Source organism: Lampetra fluviatilis, chromosome 71 (genome assembly GCF_964198595.1).
Source record: "Lampetra fluviatilis chromosome 71, kcLamFluv1.1, whole genome shotgun sequence".
Classification (NCBI taxonomy): domain Eukaryota; kingdom Metazoa; phylum Chordata; class Hyperoartia; order Petromyzontiformes; family Petromyzontidae; genus Lampetra; species Lampetra fluviatilis.
The window spans coordinates 4,687,603-4,711,877 of NC_136345.1; positions in this window are offsets into that span (position 1 = coordinate 4,687,603).

Below are 24,275 nucleotides of genomic sequence, written 5' to 3' on the forward strand. Positions count from 1 at the left end.
GGTGAGACACTGGGTAGTGAGACACTGCTAGAGAGACACTGGGTAGTGAGACACTGGGTAGTGAGACACTGGGTAGTGAGACACTGGGTAGTGAGACACTGCTAGTGAGACACTGCTAGTGAGACATTGGGTAGTGAGACACTGGGTAGTGAGACACTGGGTAGTGAGACACTGGGTAGTGAGACACTGCTAGTGAGACACTGCTAGTGAGACATTGGGTAGTGAGACACTGGGTAGTGAGACACTGCGTAGGGAGTGATACTAGGCCATAAAGAAGGCTGCTGTTTCTGGTGTAGGCCAACCGCCTTCAAAGACAATGCGTGTGACATTCTTATTTTTATTTAAGTGAACACCGCCACCGTCTCAGCTCCTTTAAGGGAGGAATGGACGAGATCCCGCTCCGCTTCTGAGCAGACGAATGAGTGGATAGCAGCATCTAAGCTGACATCTTGAACCCGCTGCTCTTAATCCGTACGACGGAGGAAGAAGAAGACATAGACGAGACAGACCTAGGCGACAAACTCGTGAACCTGGACTGTGAACCCACCACACCTGAGATGGCAAACCCAATGTGGGAACACAGCACAGGCGAGGAAGCCGCAAATCCGGGTTCATTAATCGACTCCCTGAGCGTGAAAACAAGCTCCAGGTGGAGGATTGAAATCAGCTCATTTGGCATGGCAGTGGCTCGGAGATGTTAGCTACCTCGCCTGGTATACAGGAGGTCGTGGGTTCGATCCCGACCCTGATGTTGACTGCGTCTCTCTCTCCCCATAGTGAAATGTTAACTACCTCACCTGGTATACAGGAGGTAGTAGGTTCGATCCCGACCCTGATGTTGACTGCGTCTCTCTCTCCCCATAGTGAAATGTTAACTACCTCACCTGGTATACAGGAGGTAGTAGGTTCGATCCCGACCCTGACGATGCCTGCTGCTGTATATTTGGAGTCTGCGTCTCTCTCTCCCCATAGTGAGATATTAACTACCTCGCCTGATATACAGGAGGCTATAGGTTCGATCCCGACCCTGACACCTGTTGTATATTTGGTGTTTGCGTGTCTCTCTCCCCGTGATGGTCACGTGAATTATACTCCTGTTGTTCCCTCCACATTTACAAATGTGCGTTTTGTAGAGCATTTGGCTGCGATACATTTCCACGTGGTAAGCCACTTCGTTGAGCTATCATTTGTGGTGGCCAGGTCGCTTCTGAATAAGTAAACCCGTAAAAACAAAGTTTTTCACTATAAATCCTTTATATGCGTGGCGGCTAGAGTCTTCTCGTCCTCTGGCTTGAGATGGCTGCCACCTATGGGTCAGATGATTGTCTGCCAGTATTAAGCAATTGGCAATTAAATATTTAATTTGTTTTCCCTAAACAGTGTAACATTTTGGAAAAAAATTTTCACGAACATTAATTGTCTGGCACAACGAGTCTGTGTGGAAAATGTCAACTCGATTGGATCACGGGAAGTGGGTTAAAAAACGACCGAAAGATTTGCACGGTCGTAAGCAAGCAAGCACGCAAGCAAGCGAACTTAATATAAAGGATTTAAAAAGAGCTACGTTGCTCAGTGGGGCCTTACCTGGTAAAATAAAAGTAGTTTGTAGTCGTTAATGCGTTTAGTTTGGATCGTTTAACCACAGGACAACAAACCTGAATGCAAAAAGCAGTTCTAAAGAAAAGAGTTTGTCGATCTCGATGATGCAAAAAGTACACCATAGCTCCAGTGCCTACCTAATAGTTATCGGAAGGAAAGAACGTTCCAGACGGCCGCAGAAGCGCATCTGAAAGCACCGTGCAATTGCGGTGACCACCGCCTTTGTTCGACGGCAAAGCCGCCGCCGCCACTGCGAGTAGGCCTCGGCAAGGTAAGGTAATTTACCCTTTTTACTAGGTAGAGGGGTAAAGGTGTCGACATGCCAAGTGGTAAGGTAAAGGGTAGGCTAAAGGTAGCATGAAGTGTTACCCTGTAGGGTAAAGGCGACGTGAAGTGTTACCCTGTAGGGTAAATGTGACGTGAAGTGTTACCCTGTAGGGTAAATGTGACGTGAAGTGTTACCCTGTAGAGTAAAGGTGACGTGAAGTGTTACCCTGTAGGGTAAAGGTGACGTGAATTGTTACGCTGTAGGGTAAAGGTGACGTGAAGTGTTACCCTGTAGGGTAAAGGCGACGTGAAGTGTTACCCTGTAGGGTAAAGGCGACGTGAAGTGTTACCCTGTAGGGTAAAGGTGACGTGAATTGTTACGCTGTAGGGTAAAGGTGACATGAAGTGTTACCCTGTAGGGTAAAGGCGACGTGAAGTGTTACCCTGTAGGGTAAAGGTGACATGAAGTGTTACCCTGTAGGGTAAAGGTGACGTGAAGTGTTACCCTGTAGGGTAAAGGCGACGTGAAGTGTTACCCTGTAGGGTAAAGGTGGCGCTAAATATCCGGTAAACATCTTGTTTACCTCTAGATTTGAATTTTAGATTTGAAGCTTTCGTGACTGCAAGGATTCATATTCTTATGTTTTTTCGGTAAAGTCACCAGGTAGGTAAAAACATTAAAATTAATAAAAGTAAAATAAAATAAAAATCACGACGTTTCGGAGGCAACACAAGCTTCCTGGCGCAGTCTGTGGCCTCCATTTAAAATTGGAATCATTGAGAGTATTCTACATGAATAAAGCACTCTAACTACTGTAGCATTTACCTGTTATAAACCTTTTCATGTGTTGTAGTGCCCCAGTAATTACCCTGTAATCGGGTAATTTGTATGGGGTAAGGGTGAAAGGTAGGGTAAAGGTAGGCTCGTTACTTTTTACCTTACCTGCTAAAGGGTAAAAGGTAGGGTACAGTGATTGTATTGTGGTAAGGTAAAATGTAGGGTAAAGGTAGGCTCGTTGTTTTTACCTTTTACCGTTTACCTTACCTTGCTAAAGGGTTAAAGGTAAGGGTAGAGTGATTGTATTGTGGTGAGGTAAAAGGTAGGGTAAAGGTAGGCTCGTTGTTTTTACATTTTACCTTACCTTGCCGAGGCCTAGCTGCGAGGATGATGACAGGAGTTTCGATTTACCCCCAAACTAGCCGATTTGTCCCCTGCACCCTCTCTGTGTAGATGGTCTCTGCCGCTGCTATTCTGGCAGACAGAGATTGCGATCGCGGCTTCTACAAAACACACCAGGGCTTCTGCTGCAGACTCTGCCGCCCAGGTAAGGAAACACGACCAAAACGAAACTATGTGTGTTTATTGTACCAGGTAAAGCCCCCTACTGAGTTATGCGACCCTTTTGTCAGAAGCGATGTGGCCATCACAAATGATAGCGAAGCGAAGTGGCCTATCGCGTGAACATTTATAGCAGCCAAATACTCTAAACACGTGATTCTACAAACTCATAGATACCCATAGAAACCCACACTCTTAGAGACCCACAGAGACCCACACTCATAGAGACCCATACTGACCCACACTCACAGAGACCCACACTCACAGAGACCCACAGAGACCCACACACATAGAGACCCACACTCACAGAGACCCACACTCATAGAGACCCACATTCATAGAGACTCACACTCACAGAGACCCACACTCATAGAGACCCACAGAGACCCACAATCATAGAGACCCACAGAGACCCACACTCATAGAGACCCACACTCAGAGACCCACACTCATAGAGACCCACACACATAGAGACCCACAGAGACCCACACTCATAGAGACCCACACTCAGAGACCCACACTCATAGAGACCCACACGCATAGAGACCCACAGAGACCCACACTCATAGAGACCCACACTCATAGAGACCCACAGAGACCCACAGAGACCCAGACTCATAGAGACCCACACTCATAGAGACCCACAGAGATCCACACTCATAGACCCACAGAGACCCACACTCATAGAGACCCACACTCATAGAGACCCATACTCATAGACACCGATACTGAAACTAAACCATTTTTTTTATCTTCTTGGTTTTTTCGGTAAAGTCACGTAGAAGGGAAGTAATAAAATAATAAAAATAAAACATAATAGAATGAAACAATTCTCACGACGTTTCGGCCACAACGCAAGCAGCCGTCCTCAGGTGAAGAATGAGACACTTCAAGCTAGGAACTTACATATAAGCTGGGTTGGGGGTGGTAGAAGAGCGCCTTAACAAAAAGAATGTGCATATCAAGATGAGTTTAGCATATACATGGGAAATGCGCAGAGGGCGGGGGGGCTTCAAAGTCATACCATGCCCACGCACTATGCAGGATCAACAGCACCAAGGGGGGGTGCAGGGATTAGCATTAACAAAGGAAAGGAATGCCAATGATATGTAGCTGCAGTAACTAAACAACACCGTAGAAAACTAAGGTATAAACTACATACAAAGACTAAAATATAAACTGCATAGCACCATCAGTATACTTACTATACTCTACAATAAGCTGAGTTACTAACAGCAAGTAATACATTACAATACTACGTCGTAAAAGTTATATAATATGCTTCCATCTAAACTTTATTCTCTTACATCAACCGAGCATATACCGTACTATATACTGCCATAGATGAACCCAACATTAAATTATATACTGTATTGCAATAAACCACATTTCAACATAACACTATGTATTATTCTACCTACCCTAATGTGTATCAAAATGGTTTATTACGTCCTTCCAATGATTGCTAAGCCAGAATCCATCTTCTCGATTAAAATTGTCTCTGTGTTTGTATATGTGGATCGCCTCATGAACGAATCTCTCATGATAGCCAGGTGGCTTGCAGAGAACCTCTGTCTTGGAGAAGTCAATGTCATGTGAGCCCACTGAGTTGTAACAGTGATCTGCCACGGCTGAGGTGTTTGTCCTACCGTGTTTCAGGTCAGCTTTATGTTCACGGATGCGGTCCGAGACATGTCGTTTGGTTTGTCCAATGTAACTGCTACCACAGAGGCAACTTAGTTTGTAGACACCAGGGTGCTGTATGTCTGGAACCACATCTTTTACAGACGGTACCAGATCACGGATTTTATGTACTGTGTTGAATCGGACCTGGATCTTGTGTTTAATCAGGATTTTGGAGATCTTTTTTGTGACCCCAGCAATGTAGGGTAAGGTGATGGTCTTGAAAGGCTCCTCAACAGGATCCTTCTTGATGGTTGGAGAGATGGCTTTGCGGATTGTGTAGTCGGAGTAACCATTAGCCTTAAGAGCTTGGCGTATGTGTTTGAGTTCACTGGAAATGTGTTCATGGTCGGATATGCATTGGGCTCTATGATATAGAGTCTTGATGAGTGAATTCTTCTGGGATGGATGGTGGTGGGAATCCGGTTTTAGATAAGCGTCCGTATGGGTGGATTTCCTGTAGACAGAGTGGCTCATTGAACCATCAGGTCTCCTTTTGATTAGGACATCCAAAAAGGGTAGCTTGCCATCTTTTTCGACTTCCATGGTGAATCTGATGGCTGGGTGTATGGAATTGATGTGGTCAAGAAATTGGTCTAGAGCAGGCCGGCCATGTGGCCAGATGACAAAAGTGTCGTCTACGTACCTCTTCCATAAGGTCGGGCGTAGAGTGGCAGTCTGGATGGCGTCCGTCTCAAATTTCTCCATGAAGATGTTAGCTACAACCGGAGATAGGGGGGAGCCCATTGGGGTGCCTTCAATTTGCTTGTAGAAAGTTTCATTCCAGGTGAAGTATGTATTGGTTAAGCAGTGTCTCACCAGGGGGGGTACCCCAGCATTCAGTCCCTGATGAACCAAGTCTTCAATGATTGCGATGGTGTCAGGTACAGGAACCTTGGTGAATAAGGAAACCACATCAAAACTGACAAGCAGGTCGTCTGGGGACAGGGCAATCCCCTTGATTGTCGATACCAGGTCAGTAGAGTTTAGTACCGCAGAGGTGGTTTTTCCAGTGAAAGGCCGTAGGATTTCAGACAAAAAACGAGCCAATTTATAGGTGGGGGAGTTGATAGTAGAGACAATGGGACGAAGAGGTGTATCTTCTTTATGTATCTTTGGTAAGCCGTATAATCTTGGTGGCCTGGCTGCAGAAGGTTTTTTATTTTACCAAGTAAGGCCCACTACCCATTCACCAACCCGCACTGAGCAGCCTGGTAAAGAACGGTCACAAAGACAAAAAATCCCCCCTATAGCCTGAACAGACTGTTGGGGCAAGTGCTGTTAGCGAGTAGCACCTATGAAGGCCGGCACGGCACAAGAAGGGGTGGGTTGCCAGCACCATGCCGCCTTTGTCTCCCTAGTGGCGATGTTTACTACACACCGCACCAGGTACTCATTTGAGGTTGAGTCGGTTCAGATAATCGTCGCCAGTGTCGACCGTGAGCGGGGATCGAACTCGGGCCGCCGGGTTCATAGCGCCGCTAAACTACCGCTCCCCACAGTATGGTGACATAACCCCCATGACAGACTGGGCATCTGGAAATATGTCCAGAAGTAGATTGACAAAGAGCTACGTAGTTTTTCCATCTAAAAATTTGAAAGGTTCACGAAGCACACTGCCATGTCTCTCTTCATAGGGACATTCAAGATTGTCGACTGCATCGCCGATGGCATGGACTCCTTGTGTGACCTATGCCCTGAGGGCACCTTCAGCAACCGAAATCACCAGGAGAAGACGTGCATGCCGTGTGGGGCTTGTGGACCAGGTAACAGGAACGACTCGCGCCGCCGTCGCAATCACGATGGAGGATGCGATGACATTCTGGCGTCGCCTGATGCTACGCACGAAACACGACGTAACAAAACAGAGAAGGAAAGAAAAAACGAGGAAAGAGAAAAAGAGAGAAAAAAGAAAGAAAAAATAGAAAGAAAAAAGTGAAAAACATAGAGAGAAAGACAGTGAGAAACAAAAGAAAAAAGGAAAGAAAAAGAGAGAGAAATAAAGAGACAAAAAAAGAAAGAGAGAAAAAAGTATTTAAAAAAAGGAAAAAACAGAGAGAAAAATAAATAAATTAGAGAGGTCGTGAGAGGGGTTATAGGGGAGGGACGGGGAGGAGTGGAGGGGCGAGGGGACTGACGAGGAAGGGAATGGCCGATGTAGTTAAGAGGGTGAGGCTTTAAGAGGTGACATTGCTATCGTAGCAAAAACAAATCACGGGCATTGTCAAAACCAGGTCAAAAGTCGTCCGTGTGTGAGACCGATGAACTCTCGCTTCCCATTTGCAGATGAGGAGGTGGCTCACGTCTGCTCCTTGGCCCAGGACACCGTGTGCCAGTGCAAGGAGGGGTTCAAGAGAGACCCTGCCTCGGAGCTCTGTGTTCGTGAAGGGCCCAGCCAAGGTGACTTACCACGCGGTCAACACCTCCATCATCGTCTGTAGAATTGCTTCCTGTGATTCGTGTTTGTTGTCCTCCCCCCGCACACTCAGATTAGCACGGTTGGATCCGTACGTTGCGAAAGAAGTTCAACATACGTACTGTCGCCTATTCCCTTATTCGGTAACTGACTAAACTTGTGACGTCAAAGGTGGTCATACTCAAGATGTTATGGTAACGATTAAACTCTTTCATAATAATGAACAAAAACGGTAACAACCACAAAACACGGGCTTACAGCAACTCACACCACAGCTCCGCCCTCGGCGGCAAATGTCTCCACTCCGTTTGCCATAACAACCGAATGTAGGCCGTCTACAATGCATGCATCATCTACTCCCAGCATCATCGAGAGCATCACGATAACAACTCTGCCGCTCGTCGTCGCTATGATGAACGTCACGAGCGGTTTGTCACCCATTTATATAAGGGGCCGTTTCAATGTGCCGGAAAAAAACCTTGATGGTTCCCACCATGTAGATCTCAGACAGTCCTTCTAGATGGTTTCCACCATGTAGATCTCAGACAGTCTTTCTAGATGGTTCCCACCATGTAGATCTCAGACAGTCCTTCTAGATGGTTCCCACCATGTAGATCTCAGACAGTCCTTCTAGATGGTTCCCACCATGTAGATCTCAGACAGTCTTTTTTTATGGTTTCCACCATGTAGATCTCAGACAGTCCTTCTTGATGGTTCCCACCATGTAGATCTCAGACAGTCTTTCTAGATGGTTCCCACCATGTAGATCTAAGACAGTCTTTTTTATGGTTTCCACCATGTAGATCTCAGACAGTCCTTCTAGATGGTTCCCACCATGTAGATCTCAGACAGTCCTTCTAGATGGTTCCCACCATGTAGATCTCAGACAGTCTTTTTTTATAGTTTCCACCATGTAGATCTCAGACAGTCCTTCTTGATGGTTCCCACCATGTAGACCTCAGACAGTCTTTTTTGATGGTTCCCACCATGTAGATCTCAGACAGTCCTTCTTGATGGTTCCCACCATGTAGATCTCAGACAGTCTTTCTTGATGGTTCCCACCATGTAGATCTCAGACAGTCCTTCTTGATGGTTCCCACCATGTAGACCTCAGACAGTCTTTCTTGATGGTTCCCACCATGTAGATCTCAGACAGTCCTTCTAGATGGTTCCCACCATGTAGATCTCAGACAGTCTTTCTTGATGGTTTCCACCATGTAGATCTCAGACAGTCCTTCTTGATGGTTCCCACCATGTAGACCTCAGAGAGTCTTTCTTGATGGTTCCCACCATGTAGATCTCAGACAGTCCTTCTAGATGGTTCCCACCATGTAGATCTCAGACAGTCTTTTTTATGGTTTCCACCATGTAGATCTCAGACAGTCCTTCTTGATGGTTCCCACCATGTAGACCTCAGACAGTCTTTCTTGATGGTTCCCACCATGTAGATCTCAGACAGTCCTTCTTGATGGTTTCCACCATGTAGACCTCAGACAGTCCTTCTTGATGGTTCCCACCATGTAGATCTCAGACAGTCTTTCTAGATGGTTCCCACCATGTAGATCTCAGACAGTCCTTCTTGATGGTTCCCACCATGTAGATCTCAGACAGTCCTTCTTGATGGTTTCCACCATGTAGATCTCAGACAGTCCTTCTTGATGGTTCCCACCATGTAGATCTCAGACAGTCTTTCTTGATGGTTTCCACCATGTAGACCTCAGACAGTCCTTCTTGATGGTTCCCACCATGTAGATCTCAGACAATCCTTCTAGATGGTTCCCACCATGTAGATCTCAGACAGTCCTTCTTGATGGTTCCCACCATGTAGATCTCAGACAGTCTTTCTTGATGGTTCCCACCATGTAGACCTCAGACAGTCTTTCTTGATGGTTTCCACCATGTAGATCTCAGACAGTCCTTCTTGATGGTTCCCACCATGTAGATCTCAGACAGTCATTCTTGATGGTTTCCACCTTGTAGATCTCAGACAGTCCTTCTTGATGGTTTCCACCATGTAGATCTCAGACAGTCCTTCTTGATGGTTTCCACCATGTAGATCTCAGACAGTCTTTCTTGATGGTTTCCACCATGTAGATCTCAGACAGTCCTTCTTGATGGTTTCCACCATGTAGATCTCAGACAGTCCTTCTTGATGGTTTCCACCATGTAGATCTCAGACAGTCTTTCTTGATGGTTTCCACCATGTAGATCTCAGACAGTCCTTCTTGATGGTTTCCACCATGTAGATCTCAGACAGTCTTTCTTGATGGTTTCCACCATGTAGATCTCAGACAGTCCTTCTTGATGGCTTCCACCATGTAGATCTCAGACAGTCATTCTTGATGATTTCCACCATGTAGATCTCAGACAGTCCTTCTTGATGGTTTCCACCATGTAGATCTCAGACAGTCTTTCTTGATGGTTTCCACCATGTAAATCTCAGACAGTCTTTCTTGATGGTTTCCACCATGTAGATCTCAGACAGTCTTTCTTGATGGTTTCCACCATGTAGATCTCAGACAGTCTTTCTTGATGGTTTCCACCATGTAGATCTCAGACAGTCCTTCTTGATGGTTCCCACCATGTAGATCTCAGACAGTCATTCTTGATGGTTTCCACCTTGTAGATCTCAGACAGTCCTTCTTGATGGTTTCCACCATGTAGATCTCAGACAGTCCTTCTTGATGGTTTCCACCATGTAGATCTCAGACAGTCTTTCTTGATGGTTTCCACCATGTAGATCTCAGACAGTCCTTCTTGATGGTTTCCACCATGTAGATCTCAGACAGTCCTTCTTGATGGTTTCCACCATGTAGATCTCAGACAGTCCTTCTTGATGGTTTCCACCATGTAGATCTCAGACAGTCTATCTTGATGGTTTCCACCATGTAGACCTCAGACAGTCCTTCTTGATGGTTTCCACCATGTAGATCTCAGACAGTCTTTCTTGATGGTTTCCACCATGTAGATCTCAGACAGTCCTTCTTGATGGTTTCCACCATGTAGATCTCAGACAGTCTTTCTTGATGGTTTCCACCATGTAGATCTCAGACAGTCCTTCTTGATGGTTTCCACCATGTAGATCTCAGACAGTCATTCTTGATGGTTTCCACCATGTAGATCTCAGACAGTCCTTCTTGATGGTTTCCACCATGTAGATCTCAGACAGTCTTTCTTGATGGTTTCCACCATGTAAATCTCAGACAGTCTTTCTTGATGGTTTCCACCATGTAGATCTCAGACAGTCTTTCTTGATGGTTTCCACCATGTAGATCTCAGACAGTCATTCTTGATGGTTTCCACCATGTAGATCTCAGACAGTCTTTCTTGATGGTTTCCACCATGTAGATCTCAGACAGTCATTCTTGATGGTTTCCACCATGTAGATCTCAGACAGTCCTTCTTGATGGTTTCCACTATGTAGATCTCAGACAGTCTTTCTTGATGGTTTCCACCATGTAGATCTCAGACAGTCCTTCTTGATGGTGTCCACCATGTAGATCTCAGATAGTCCTTCTTGATGGTTTAAACCATGTAGATCTCAGACAGTCTTTCTTGATGGTTTCCACCATGTAGATCTCAGACAGTCATTCTTGATGGTTTCCACCATGTAGATCTCAGACAGTCCTTCTTGATGGTTTCCACCATGTAGATCTCAGACAGTCTTTCTTGATGGTTTCCACCATGTAGATCTCAGACAGTCTTTCTTGATGGTTTCCACCATGTAGATCTCAGACAGTCATTCTTGATGGTTTCCACCATGTAGATCTCAGACAGTCTTTCTTGATGGTTTCCACCATGTAGATCTCAGACAGTCTTTCTTGATGGTTCCCACCATGTAGATCTCAGACAGTCCTTCTTGATGGTTTCCACCATGTAGATCTCAGACAGTCTTTCTAAATGGTTTCCACCATGTAGATCTCAGACAGTCTTTCTTGATGGTTTCCACCATGTAGATCTCAGACAGTCTTTCTTGATGGTTTCCACCATGTAGATCTCAGACAGTCTTTCTTGATGGTTTCCACCATGTAGATCTCAGACAGTCCTTCTTGATGGTTTCCACCATGTAGATCTCAGACAGTCTTTCTAGATGGTTTCCACCATGTAGATCTCAGACAGTCTTTCTTGATGGTTTCCACCATGTAGATCTCAGACAGTCCTTCTTGATGGTTTCCACCATGTAGATCTCAGACAGTCATTCTTGATGGTTTCCACCACGTAGATCTCAGACAGTCATTCTTGATGGTTTCCACCATGTAGATCTCAGACAGTCTTTCTTGATGGTTTCCACCATGTAGATCTCAGACAGTCATTCTTGATGGTTTCCACCATGTAGATCTCAGACAGTCCTTCTTGATGGTTTCCACCATGTAGATCTCAGACAGTCATTCTTGATGGTTTCCACCATGTAGATCTCAGACAGTCTTTCTTGATGGTTTCCACCATGTAGATCTCAGACATTCCTTCTTGATGGTTTCCACCATGTAGATCTCAGACAGTCTTTCTTGATGGTTTCCACCATGTAGATCTCAGACAGTCATTCTTGATGGTTTCCACCATGCAGATCTCAGACAGTCTTTCTTGATGGTTTCCACCATGTAGATCTCAGACAGTCATTCTTGATGGTTTCCACCATGTAGAACTCAGACAGTCTTTCTTGATGGTTTCCACCATGTAGATCTCAGACAGTCTTTCTTGATGGTTTCCACCATGTAGATCTCAGACAGTCTTTATTGATGGTTTCCACCATGTAGATCTCAGACAGTCATTCTTGATGGTTTCCACCATGTAGATCTCAGACAGTCATTCTTGATGGTTTCCACCATGTAGATCTCAGACAGTCATTCTTGATGGTTTCCACCATGTAGATCTCAGACAGTCCTTCTTGATGGTTTCCACCATGTAGATCTCAGACAGTCATTCTTGATGGTTTCCACCATGTAGATCTCAGACAGTCCTTCTTGATGGTTTCCACCATGTAGATCTCAGACAGTCCTTCTTGATGGTTTCCACCATGTTGATCTCAGACAGTCATTCTTGATGGTTTCCACCATGTAGATCTCAGACAGTCTTTATTGATGGTTTCCACCATGTAGATCTCAGACAGTCATTCTTGATGGTTTCCACCATGTAGATCTCAGACAGTCCTTCTTGATGGTTTCCACCATGTAGATCTCAGACAGTCTTTCTTGATGGTTTCCACCATGTAGATCTCAGACAGTCTTTCTTGATGGTTTCCACCGTGTAGATCTCAGACAGTCATTCTTGATGGTTTCCACCATGTAGATCTCAGACAGTCTTTCTTGATGGTTTCCACCATGTAGATCTCAGACAGTCTTTCTTGATGGTTTCCACCATGTAGATCTCAGACATTCCTTCTTGATGGTTTCCACCATGTAGATCTCAGACAGTCTTTCTAGATGGTTTCCACCATGTAGATCTCAGACAGTCTTTCTTGATGGTTTCCACCATGTAGATCTCAGACAGTCATTCTTGATGGTTTCCACCATGTAGATCTCAGACAGTCATTCTTGATGGTTTCCACCATGTAGATCTCAGACAGTCCTTCTTGATGGTTTCCACCATGTAGATCTCAGACAGTCATTCTTGATGGTTTCCACCATGTAGATCTCAGACAGTCCTTCTTGATGGTTTCCACCATGTAGATCTCAGACAGTCCTTCTTGATGGTTTCCACCATGTAGATCTCAGACAGTCATTCTTGATGGTTTCCACCATGTAGATCTCAGACAGTCCTTCTTGATGGTTTCCACCATGTAGATCTCAGACAGTCCTTCTTGATGGTTTCCACCATGTAGATCTCAGACAGTCCTTCTTGATGGTTTCCACCATGTAGATCTCAGACAGTCTTTCTTGATGGTTTCCACCATGTAGATCTCAGACAGTCATTCTTGATGGTTTCCACCATGTAGATCTGAGACAGTCTTTCTTGATGGTTTCCACCATGTAGATCTCAGACAGTCCTTCTTGATGGTTTCCACCATGTAGATCTCAGACAGTCTTTCATGATGGTTTCCACCATGTAGATCTCAGACAGTCATTATTGATGGTTTCCACCATGTAGATCTCAGACAGTCCTTCTTGATGGTTTCCACCATGTAGATCTCAGACAGTCTTTCTTGATGGTTTCCACCATGTAGATCTCAGACAGTCATTCTTGATGGTTTCCACCATGTAGATCTCAGACAGTCCTTCTTGATGGTTTCCACCATGTAGATCTCAGACAGTCTTTCTTGATGGTTTCCACCATGTAGATCTCAGACAGTCTTTCTTGATGGTTTCCACCATGTAGATCTCAGACAGTCCTTCTTGATGGTTTCCACCATGTAGATCTCAGACAGTCATTCTTGATGGTTTCCACCATGTAGATCTCAGACAGTCCTTCTTGATGGTTTCCACCATGTAAATCTCAGACAGTTTTTCTTGATGGTTTCCACCATGTAGATCTCAGACAGTCCTTCTTGATGGTTTCCACCATGTAGATCTCAGACAGTCCTTCTTGATGGTTTCCACCATGTAGATCTCAGACAGTCCTTCTTGATGGTTTCCACCATGTAGATCTCAGACAGTCCTTCTTGATGGTTTCCACCATGTAGATCTCAGACAGTCCTTCTTGATGGTTTCCACCATGTAGATCTCAGACAGTCTTTCTTGATGGTTTCCACCATGTAGATCTCAGACAGTCATTCTTGATGGTTTCCACCATGTAGATCTCAGACAGTCTTTCTTGATGGTTTCCACCATGTAGATCTCAGACAGTCATTCTTGATGGTTTCCACCATGCAGATCTCAGACAGTCTTTCTTGATGGTTTCCACCATGTAGATCTCAGACAGTCATTCTTGATGGTTTCCACCATGTAGAACTCAGACAGTCTTTCTTGATGGTTTCCACCATGTAGATCTCAGACAGTCTTTCTTGATGGTTTCCACCATGTAGATCTCAGACAGTCATTCTTGATGGTTTCCACCATATAGATCTCAGACAGTCATTCTTGATGGTTTCCACCATGTAGATCTCAGACAGTCATTCTTGATGGTTTCCACCATGTAGATCTCAGACAGTCCTTCTTGATGGTTTCCACCATGTAGATCTCAGACAGTCCTTCTTGATGGTTTCCACCATGTTGATCTCAGACAGTCATTCTTGATGGTTTCCACCATGTAGATCTCAGACAGTCCTTCTTGATGGTTTCCACCATGTAGATCTCAGACAGTCCTTCTTGATGGTTTCCACCATGTAGATCTCAGACAGTCCTTCTTGATGGTTTCCACCATGTAGATGTCAGACAGTCTTTCTTGATGGTTTCCACCATGTAGATCTCAGACAGTCATTCTTGATGGTTTCCACCATGTAGATCTCAGACAGTCTTTCTTGATGGTTTCCACCATGTAGATCTCAGACAGTCATTCTTGATGGTTTCCACCATGTAGATCTCAGACAGTCCTTCTTGATGGTTTCCACCATGTAGATCTCAGACAGTCCTTCTTGATGGTTTCCACCATGTAGATCTCAGACAGTCCTTCTTGATGGTTTCCACCATGTAGATCTCAGACAGTCTTTCTTGATGGTTTCCACCATGTAGATCTCAGACAGACATTCTTGATGGTTTCCACCATGTAGATCTCAGACAGTCCTTCTTGATGGTTTCCACCATGTAGATCTCAGACAGTCCTTCTTGATGGTTTCCACCATGTAGATCTCAGACAGTCTTTCTTGATGGTTTCCACCATGTAGATCTCAGACAGTCATTCTTGATGGTTTCCACCATGTAGATCTCAGACAGTCATTCTTGATGGTTTCCACCATGTAGATCTCAGACAGTCATTCTTGATGGTTTCCACCATGTAGATCTCAGACAGTCCTTCTTGATGGTTTCCACCATGTAGATCTCAGACAGTCCTTCTTGATGGTTTCCACCATGTAGATCTCAGACAGTCATTCTTGATGGTTTCCACCATGTAGATCTCAGACAGTCCTTCTTGATGGTTTCCACCATGTAGATCTCAGACAGTCATTCTAGATGGTTTCCACCATGTAGATCTCAGATAGTCTTTCTTGATGGTTTCCACCATGTAGATCTCAGACAGTCCTTCTTGATGGTTTCCACCATGTAAATCTCAGACAGTCATTCTTGATGGTTTCCACCATGTAGATCTCAGACAGTCTTTCTTGATGGTTTCCACCATGTAGATCTCAGACAGTCATTCTTGATGGTTTCCACCATGTAGATCTCAGACAGTCTTTCTTGATGGTTTCCACCATGTAGATCTCAGACAGTCATTCTTGATGGTTTCCACCATGTAGATCTCAGACAGTCCTTCTTGATGGTTTCCACCATGTAGATCTCAGACAGTCATTCTAGATGGTTTCCACCATGTAGATCTCAGATAGTCTTTCTTGATGGTTTCCACCATGTAGATCTCAGAAAGTCCTTCTTGATGGTTTCCACCATGTAGATCTCAGACAGTCATTCTTGATGGTTTCCACCATGTAGATCTCAGACAGTCTTTCTTGATGGTTTCCACCATGTAGATCTCAGACAGTCATTCTTGATGGTTTCCACCATGTAGATCTCAGACAGTCTTTCTTGATGGTTTCCACCATGTAGATCTCAGACAGTCTTTCTTGATGGTTTCCACCATGTAGATCTCAGACAGTCATTCTTGATGGTTTCCACCATGTAGAACTCAGACAGTCTTTCTTGATGGTTTCCACCATGTAGATCTCAGACAGTCATTCTTGATGGTTTCCACCATGTAGATCTCAGACAGTCTTTCTTGATGGTTTCCACCATGTAGATCTCAGACAGTCTTTCTTGATGGTTTCCACCATGTAGATCTCAGACAGTCATTCTTGATGGTTTCCACCATGTAGAACTCAGACAGTCTTTCTTGATGGTTTCCACCATGTAGATCTCAGACAGTCATTCTTGATGGTTTCCACCATGTAGATCTCAGACAGTCATTCTTGACGGTTTCCACCATGTAGATCTCAGACAGTCATTCTTGATGGTTTCCACCATGTAGATCTCAGACAGTCCTTCTTGATGGTTTCCACCATGTAGATCCCAGACAGTTATTCTTGATGGTTTCCACCATGTAGATCTCAGACAGTCATTCTTGATGGTTTCCACCATGTAGATCTCAGACAGTCCTTCTTGATGGTTTCCACCATGTAGATCTCAGACAGTCATTCTTGATGGTTTCCACCATGTAGATCTCAGACAGTCTTTCTTGATGGTTTCCACCATGTAGATCTCAGACAGCCATTCTTGATGGTTTCCACCATGTAGATCTCAGACAGTCATTCTTGATGGTTTCCACCATGTAGATCTCAGACAGTCATTATTGATGGTTTCCACCATGTAGATCTCAGACAGTCCTTCTTGATGGTTTCCACCATGTAGATCTCAGACAGTCCTTTTTGATGGTTTCCACCATGTAGATCTCAGACAGTCCTTCTTGATGGTTTCCACCATGTAGATCTCAGACAGTCCTTCTTGATGGTTTCCACCATGTAGATCTCAGACAGTCCTTCTTGATGGTTTCCACCATGTAGATCTCAGACAGTCATTCTTGATGGTTTCCACCATGTAGATCTCAGACAGTCCTTCTTGATGGTTTCCACCATGTAGATCTCAGACAGTCCTTCTTGATGGTTTCCACCATGTAGATCTCAGACAGTCCTTCTTGATGGTTTCCACCATGTAGATCTCAGACAGTCTTTCTTGATGGTTTCCACCATGTAGATCTCAGACAGACATTCTTGATGGTTTCCACCATGTAGATCTCAGACAGTCCTTCTTGATGGTTTCCACCATGTAGATCTCAGACAGTTCTTCTTGATGGTTTCCACCATGTAGATCTCAGACAGTCTTTCTTGATGGTTTCCACCATGTAGATCTCAGACAGTCATTCTTGATGGTTTCCACCATGTAGATCTCAGACAGTCATTCTTGATGGTTTCCACCATGTAGATCTCAGACAGTCATTCTTGATGGTTTCCACCATGTAGATCTCAGACAGTCCTTCTTGATGGTTTCCACCATGTAGATCTCAGACAGTCCTTCTTGATGGTTTCCACCATGTAGATCTCAGACAGTCATTCTTGATGGTTTCCACCATGTAGATCTCAGACAGTCCTTCTTGATGGTTTCCACCATGTAGATCTCAGACAGTCATTCTAGATGGTTTCCACCATGTAGATCTCAGATAGTCTTTCTTGATGGTTTCCACCATGTAGATCTCAGACAGTCCTTCTTGATGGTTTCCACCATGTATATCTCAGACAGTCATTCTTGATGGTTTCCACCATGTAGATCTCAGACAGTCTTTCTTGATGGTTTCCACCATGTAGATCTCAGACAGTCATTCTTGATGGTTTCCACCATGTAGATCTCAGACAGTCTTTCTTGATGGTTTCCACCATGTAGATCTCAGACAGTCCTTCTTGATGGTTTTCACCATGTAGATCTCAGACAGTCCTTCTTGATGGTTTCCACCATGTAGATCTCAGACAGTCATTCTAGATGGTTTCCACCATGTAGATCTCAGATAGTCTTTCTTGATGGTTTCCACCATGTAGATCTCAGACAGTCCTTCTTGATGGTTTCCACCATGTAGATCTCAGACAGTCATTCTTGATGGTTTCCACCATGTAGATCTCAGACAGTCTTTCTTGATGGTTTCCACCATGTAGATCTCAGACAGTCATTCTTGATGGTTTCCACCATGTAGATCTCAGACAGTCTTTCTTGATGGTTTCCACCATGTAGATCTCAGACAGTCTTTCTTGATGGTTTCCACCATGTAGACCTCAGATAGTCATTCTTGATGGTTTCCACCATGTAGATCTCAGACAGTCTTTCTTGATGGTTTCCACCATGTAGATCTCAGACAGTCATTCTTGATGGTTTCCACCATGTAGATCTCAGACAGTCATTCTTGATGGTTTCCACCATGTAGATCTCAGACAGTCATTCTTGATGGTTTCCACCATGTAGATCTCAGACAGTCCTTCTTGATGGTTTCCACCATGTAGATCTCAGGCAGTCATTCTTGATGGTTTCCACCATGTAGATCTCAGACAGTCCTTCTTGATGGTTTCCACCATGTAGATCTCAGACAGTCATTCTAGATGGTTTCCACCATGTAGATCTCAGACAGTCTTTCTTGATGGTTTCCACCATGTAGATCTCAGACAGTCCTTCTTGATGGTTTCCACCATGTAGATCTCAGACAGTCATTCTTGATGGTTTCCACCATGTAGATCTCAGACAGTCTTTCTTGATGGTTTCCACCATGTAGATCTCAGACAGTCTTTCTTGATGGTTTCCACCATGTAGATCTCAGACAGTCTTTCTTGATGGTTTCCACCATGTAGATCTCAGACAGTCTTTCTTGATGGTTTCCACCATGTAGACCTCAGACAGTCATTCTTGATGGTTTCCACCATGTAGATCTCAGACAGTATTTCTTGATGGTTTCCACCATGTAGATCTCAGACAGTCTTTCTTGATGGTTTCCACCATGTAGATCTCAGACAGTCCTTCTTGATGGTTTCCACCATGTAGATCTCAGACATTCTTTCTTGATGGTTTCCACCATGTAGATCTCAGACAGTCCTTCTTGATGGTTTCCACCATGTAGATCTCAGACAGTCTTTCTTGATGGTTTCCACCATGTAGATCTCAGACAGTCCTTCTTGATGGTTTCCACCATGTAGATCTCAGACAGTGCTTCTTGATGGTTTCCACCATGTAGATCTCAGACAGTCTTTCTTGATGGTTTCCACCATGTAGATCTCAGACAGTCCTTCTTGACGGTTTCCACCATGTAGATCTCAGACAGTCCTTCTTGATGGTTTCCACCATGTAGATCTCAGACAGTCCTTCTTGATGGTTTCCACCATGCAGATCTCAGACAGTCTTTCTTGATGGTTCCCACCATGTAGATCTCAGACAGTCTTTCTTGATGGTTTCCACCATGTAGATCTCAGACAGTCTTTCTTGATGTTTTCCTCCATGTAGATCTCAGACAGTCCTTCTTGATGGTTTCCACCATGCAGATCTCAGACAGTCTTTCTTGATGGTTTCCACCATGTAGATCTCAGACAGTCCTTCTTGATGGTCTCCACCATGTAGATCTCAGACAGTCTTTCTTGATGGTTTCCACCATGTAGATCTCAGACAGTCCTTCTTGATGGTCTCCACCATGTAGATCTCAGACAGTCTTTCTTGATGGTTCCCACCATGTAGATCTCAGACAGTCCTTCTTGATGGTTTCCACCATGTAGATCTCAGACAGTCTTTCTTGATGGTTTCCACCATGTAGATCTCAGACAGTCCTTCTTGATGGTCTCCACCATGTAGATCTCAGACAGTCTTTCTTGATGGTTCCCACCATGTAGATCTCAGACAGTCCTTCTTGATGGTTTCCACCATGTAGATCTCAGACAGTCTTTCTTGATGGTTTCCACCATGTAGATCTCAGACAGTCTTTCTTGATGGTTCCCACCATGTAGATCTCAGACAGTCTTTCTTGATGGTTCCCACAATGTAGATCTCAGACAGTCTTTCTTTATGGTTTCCACCATGCAGATCTCAGACGGTCTTTCTTGATGGTTCCCACCATGTAGATCTCAGACAGTCCTTCTTGATGGTCTCCACCATGTAGATCTCAGACAGTCCTTCTTGATGGTTTCCACCAGGTAGATCTCAGACAGTCTTTCTTGATGGTTTCCTCCATGTAGATCTCAGACAGTCTTTATTGATGGTCTCCACCATGTAGATCTCAGACAGTCCTTCTTGATGGTTTCCACCATGTAGATCTCAGACAGTCATTCTTGATGGCTTCCACCATGTAGATCTCAGACAGTCATTCTTGATGGTTTCCACCATGTAGATCTCAGACAGTCTTTCTTGATGGTTTCCACCATGTAGATCTCAGACAGCCATTCTTGATGGTTTCCACCATGTAGATCTCAGACAGTCATTCTTGATGGTTTCCACCATGTAGATCTCAGACAGTCATTCTTGATGGTTTCCACCATGTAGATCTCAGACAGTCCTTCTTGATGGTTTCCACCATGTAGATCTCAGACAGTCCTTTTTGATGGTTTCCACCATGTAGATCTCAGACAGTCCTTCTTGATGGTTTCCACCATGTAGATCTCAGACAGTCCTTCTTGATGGTTTCCACCATGTAGATCTCAGACAGTCCTTCTTGATGGTTTCCACCATGTAGATCTCAGACAGTCATTCTTGATGGTTTCCACCATGTAGATCTCAGACAGTCCTTCTTGATGGTTTCCACCATGTAGATCTCAGACAGTCATTCTTGATGGTTTCCACCATGTAGATCTCAGACAGTCTTTCTTGATGGTTTCCACCATGTAGATCTCAGACAGTCCTTCTTGATGGTTTCCACCATGTAGATCTCAGACAGTCCATTATGATGGTTTCCACCATGTAGATCTCAGACAGTCTTTCTTGATGGTTTCCACCATGTAGATCTCAGACAGACATTCTTGATGGTTTCCACCATGTAGATCTCAGACAGTCCTTCTTGATGGTTTCCACCATGTAGATCTCAGACAGTTCTTCTTGATGGTTTCCACCATGTAGATCTCAGACAGTCTTTCTTGATGGTTTCCACCATGTAGATCTCAGACAGTCATTCTTGATGGTTTCCACCATGTAGATCTCAGACAGTCATTCTTGATGGTTTCCACCATGTAGATCTCAGACAGTCATTCTTGATGGTTTCCACCATGTAGATCTCAGACAGTCCTTCTTGATGGTTTCCACCATGTAGATCTCAGACAGTCCTTCTTGATGGTTTCCACCATGTAGATCTCAGACAGTCATTCTTGATGGTTTCCACCATGTAGATCTCAGACAGTCCTTCTTGATGGTTTCCACCATGTAGATCTCAGACAGTCATTCTAGATGGTTTCCACCATGTAGATCTCAGATAGTCTTTCTTGATGGTTTCCACCATGTAGATCTCAGACAGTCCTTCTTGATGGTTTCCACCATGTATATCTCAGACAGTCATTCTTGATGGTTTCCACCATGTAGATCTCAGACAGTCTTTCTTGATGGTTTCCACCATGTAGATCTCAGACAGTCATTCTTGATGGTTTCCACCATGTAGATCTCAGACAGTCTTTCTTGATGGTTTCCACCATGTAGATCTCAGACAGTCCTTCTTGATGGTTTCCACCATGTAGATCTCAGACAGTCCTTCTTGATGGTTTCCACCATGTAGATCTCAGACAGTCATTCTAGATGGTTTCCACCATGTAGATCTCAGATAGTCTTTCTTGATGGTTTCCACCATGTAGATCTCAGACAGTCCTTCTTGATGGTTTCCACCATGTAGATCTCAGACAGTCCTTCTTGATGGTTTCCACCATGTAGATCTCAGACAGTCTTTCTTGATGGTTTCCACCATGTAGATCTCAGACAGACATTCTTGATGGTTTCCACCATGTAGATCTCAGACAGTCCTTCTTGATGGTTTCCACCATGTAGATCTCAGACAGTTCTTCTTGATGGTTTCCACCATGTAGATCTCAGACAGTCTTTCTTGATGGTTTCCACCATGTAGATCTCAGACAGTCATTCTTGATGGTTTCCACCATGTAGATCTCAGACAGTCATTCTTGATGGTTTCCACCATGTAGATCTCAGACAGTCATTCTTGATGGTTTCCACCATGTAGATCTCAGACAGTCCTTCTTGATGGTTTCCACCATGTAGATCTCAGACAGTCCTTCTTGATGGTTTCCACCATGTAGATCTCAGACAGTCATTCTTGATGGTTTCCACCATGTAGATCTCAGACAGTCCTTCTTGATGGTTTCCACCATGTAGATCTCAGACAGTCATTCTAGATGGTTTCCACCATGTAGATCTCAGATAGTCTTTCTTGATGGTTTCCACCATGTAGATCTCAGACAGTCCTTCTTGATGGTTTCCACCATGTATATCTCAGACAGTCATTCTTGATGGTTTCCACCATGTAGATCTCAGACAGTCTTTCTTGATGGTTTCCACCATGTAGATCTCAGACAGTCATTCTTGATGGTTTCCACCATGTAGATCTCAGACAGTCTTTCTTGATGGTTTCCACCATGTAGATCTCAGACAGTCCTTCTTGATGGTTTCCACCATGTAGATCTCAGACAGTCCTTCTTGATGGTTTCCACCATGTAGATCTCAGACAGTCATTCTAGATGGTTTCCACCATGTAGATCTCAGATAGTCTTTCTTGATGGTTTCCACCATGTAGATCTCAGACAGTCCTTCTTGATGGTTTCCACCATGTAGATCTCAGACAGTCATTCTTGATGGTTTCCACCATGTAGATCTCAGACAGTCTTTCTTGATGGTTTCCACCATGTAGATCTCAGACAGTCATTCTTGATGGTTTCCACCATGTAGATCTCAGACAGTCTTTCTTGATGGTTTCCACCATGTAGATCTCAGACAGTCTTTCTTGATGGTTTCCACCATGTAGACCTCAGATAGTCATTCTTGATGGTTTCCACCATGTAGATCTCAGACAGTCTTTCTTGATGGTTTCCACCATGTAGATCTCAGACAGTCATTCTTGATGGTTTCCACCATGTAGATCTCAGACAGTCATTCTTGATGGTTTCCACCATGTAGATCTCAGACAGTCATTCTTGATGGTTTCCACCATGTAGATCTCAGACAGTCCTTCTTGATGGTTTCCACCATGTAGATCTCAGGCAGTCCTTCTTGATGGTTTCCACCATGTAGATCTCAGACAGTCATTCTTGATGGTTTCCACCATGTAGATCTCAGACAGTCCTTCTTGATGGTTTCCACCATGTAGATCTCAGACAGTCATTCTAGATGGTTTCCACCATGTAGATCTCAGACAGTCTTTCTTGATGGTTTCCACCATGTAGATCTCAGACAGTCCTTCTTGATGGTTTCCACCATGTAGATCTCAGACAGTCATTCTTGATGGTTTCCACCATGTAGATCTCAGACAGTCTTTCTTGATGGTTTCCACCATGTAGATCTCAGACAGTCTTTCTTGATGGTTTCCACCATGTAGATCTCAGACAGTCTTTCTTGATGGTTTCCACCATGTAGATCTCAGACAGTCTTTCTTGATGGTTTCCACCATGTAGACCTCAGACAGTCATTCTTGATGGTTTCCACCATGTAGATCTCAGACAGTATTTCTTGATGGTTTCCACCATGTAGATCTCAGACAGTCTTTCTTGATGGTTTCCACCATGTAGATCTCAGACAGTCCTTCTTGATGGTTTCCACCATGTAGATCTCAGACATTCTTTCTTGATGGTTTCCACCATGTAGATCTCAGACAGTCCTTCTTGATGGTTTCCACCATGTAGATCTCAGACAGTCTTTCTTGATGGTTTCCACCATGTAGATCTCAGACAGTCCTTCTTGATGGTTTCCACCATGTAGATCTCAGACAGTGCTTCTTGATGGTTTCCACCATGTAGATCTCAGACAGTCTTTCTTGATGGTTTCCACCATGTAGATCTCAGACAGTCCTTCTTGACGGTTTCCACCATGTAGATCTCAGACAGTCCTTCTTGATGGTTTCCACCATGTAGATCTCAGACAGTCCTTCTTGATGGTTTCCACCATGCAGATCTCAGACAGTCTTTCTTGATGGTTCCCACCATGTAGATCTCAGACAGTCTTTCTTGATGGTTTCCACCAGGTAGATCTCAGACAGTCTTTCTTGATGGTTTCCACCATGTAGATCTCAGACAGTCCTTCTTGATGGTTTCCACCATGCAGATCTCAGACAGTCTTTCTTGATGGTTTCCACCATGTAGATCTCAGACAGTCCTTCTTGATGGTCTCCACCATGTAGATCTCAGACAGTCTTTCTTGATGGTTTCCACCATGTAGATCTCAGACAGTCCTTCTT